We start from the raw sequence: 2,351 nt of genomic DNA, 5'->3' as shown, positions 1-2,351 counted from the left end.
GACTGGTTCAGATTACCAATAAGTGAGACAGTTATTTTTAGAGGCCAGCGTATACCTATAAGTGTGAGCAGGGTGAAAACCCCTTACTGGGAAATTCAGTAAGTTTTCCCTATCCAAATAAACCTTTGTATTACACCACTTTCATTTCTAACTTCCTCTTTCGCCATAGAGCTGACATCTGTTTCTGCTGGAATCTTTCAGCTTTGAGCCAGACTCACCCCACTTCTTCCTTCTTTGCTGGAGTGAGGGCATGAACCTGGGGGTGTGGGGTGCATTAGAGGGAGAGACAGACGGACAGACATGGGCGAAGGGTTGTCTCACCTAGCTCCCTGGAGCCAGGCAAATGCTACAAAATTAAAATAAAATTTCTGTCAGCATTATTCAGGTTGGAGAGACAAGTGGGTGTATATTTCTTTCATCAAGAAATGCTTCCTCCTTTGAGAGCTGACACATTCAGGGACTGCACGGGCTGCAGACAGTGCACACAGAGAAGGACGAGAACAGGACAAGAAAAGAGGTCATTACATGAAAGGTGGTTCATGGTCAGGGCTGGTCACTCGCTGCTTGAAGGGACTAAATTCTATCTCTGGCCCTGCCAGCTGACAGCTGGGTGAGGAACCTCTCATTCTTCTCTCTGAGAAGATGGCACTTGATGAAAGGTTGCTTTTAGCTATAATATTAAGAACACTAGCTTTAAAATATCTCATGAACTTTAAAGACAAAAAGGAAGCATCCTCATTCTGGAAATTCCTAGTTTTATACTTGGAAAAATGGTCTCATGTTCAAAAGTAATCCAGAAATCAAGACAACAATCCTTTGACTTTTCAAAGGACATGATAAATTCACATGGAAGTTTGGTGGAGGACTTTGCAATGACTTTGCCTCAAAACTGTAAAGAGCATTTCAGTAAACTAAGATTAAAAAAAAAAAGGACATGAGACTCGTTATGTAAAGTATAAACCTATGAAATACTTTACCTTGAAAGAAACCCTATGCTGGGTCAAGTGCTGTTATGTGTTTAGTTATTTACTTGGAGACTGAGGCAGGATAATAGCTTGAGACCAGAAGTTTGAGGCCAGCCTGAACAATACAGTAAGACCCAGTCTTTAAAGGAGAAAGAAAGAAACAAAAAAGGAAAGAGAGAAAGAAAGGGAGAACACGAACGAACAACTCTTCTAATAAAGCTTATCACTCTACCACTTGACGGGACATTGAAAGTAGAGAAGAAAGGCAAGATTAAAAAGATGAGGTCCACCCCAAATGCTGCAGAGATCTTGTGAAGTGATTCCCTACTACACTGCAGAAATAAGACCATATGATATAGGTCTCTCCTGACCTTGTTTCCATATTCTGGCCAGCAGTCTGAAAGCTAACGTAGTACTATATTATTGCAATAACCTCAATATCTTAATTATGGACTTTAACAGTCAATCCACAATTTAGAGCTTATAAAAACTAGCAAAGAAAGGAAAAGAATATAATTTTGATGAAAACCTACCAATAAAGCAGCTAGGATAAAGCAAAACATATATATCTCTATCTATATAGATAGAGATACACACACACACACACACACACACACACACACACACACACTCTTTTAAATATCTTAAGAGGTTACTATAAGCAAAATGACTCTAGAACCCTACTTCCACCCTAACACCTTTCAAGAGAATGTCTTACAAACACCTTCAATCAGAATGCCAAAACAAATCCTTCAACTCCTCAGAAATCCACTTCATCTTCTACTTCCTTGTTGTTAAGTCTCCTATCTTGATGTCCTTCCAAAGACTCGTATCTTGATGTCCTTCCAAAGACTCCTGTGCTCACAAATGAGGCTTTTGAGAGGTAGCTGGACCAAGGGGCACGATGATGGGTTATGGTGTGCAACAATGGGATTATGGGTGTGTGATAACTAGCTTGACTTACACAGTTGTTTTGTTTTATTTTTTGGTACTCAGAGTCAAACTCAGGACCTTATGCTTGCCAGGCAGGCACTGTACTGCCACTGAGCTCTGTCCCCGGCTGGACTTACACAGTTCTGGATATGGATACTGGAAGCCCCACAGTGGGTGTCAGTGGCACCAATCGATAGGCTTGAATGGCTCATAGCCTGGAGGGAACATAGAGGGACAGAAAGAAAGCAGACTTTCGCTGGCTGCCTCCTGCCTGCTCTGCCACGGGCAGTTTCTCCTCTGCGATGCTGCTTCTCATGCCACCCTGTATGGAAGCCAGCCAAGTGTGGAGTAAAACCTCTACAAAATGTGAATCAAAATAAACCTTCCCTCCTCTACCCTGTGTCAGGTATGTTGTCACAGCAATGACAACATGAGTGACCTATGAAGTACTTT

General features: G+C 41.7%; 1 protein-coding gene and 1 long non-coding RNA gene across 3 annotated transcripts in view; one reads left to right on the top strand and one right to left on the bottom strand.

Moving 5' to 3' along the window:
* The window catches only part of LOC106146876, a 29,963-nt gene extending 28,046 nt beyond the window's left edge, over positions 1 to 1,917 (bottom strand). The window contains exon 1 of the long non-coding RNA XR_001231490.1: positions 1,688 to 1,917. This is a non-coding gene — a long non-coding RNA (uncharacterized LOC106146876). The remainder of the gene's footprint in view (positions 1 to 1,687) is intronic.
* Zcrb1 (zinc finger CCHC-type and RNA binding motif 1) overlaps positions 1 to 2,351 on the top strand; it is a 100,073-nt gene that overhangs the window by 73,480 nt on the left and 24,242 nt on the right. The window lies entirely within an intron of this gene.

Source organism: Chinchilla lanigera, unplaced genomic scaffold (assembly GCF_000276665.1).
Source record: "Chinchilla lanigera isolate Chin_1 unplaced genomic scaffold, ChiLan1.0 scaffold00099, whole genome shotgun sequence".
NCBI classification, from domain to species: domain Eukaryota; kingdom Metazoa; phylum Chordata; class Mammalia; order Rodentia; family Chinchillidae; genus Chinchilla; species Chinchilla lanigera.
This window is presented reverse-complemented; position numbering and strand designations above follow the sequence as displayed.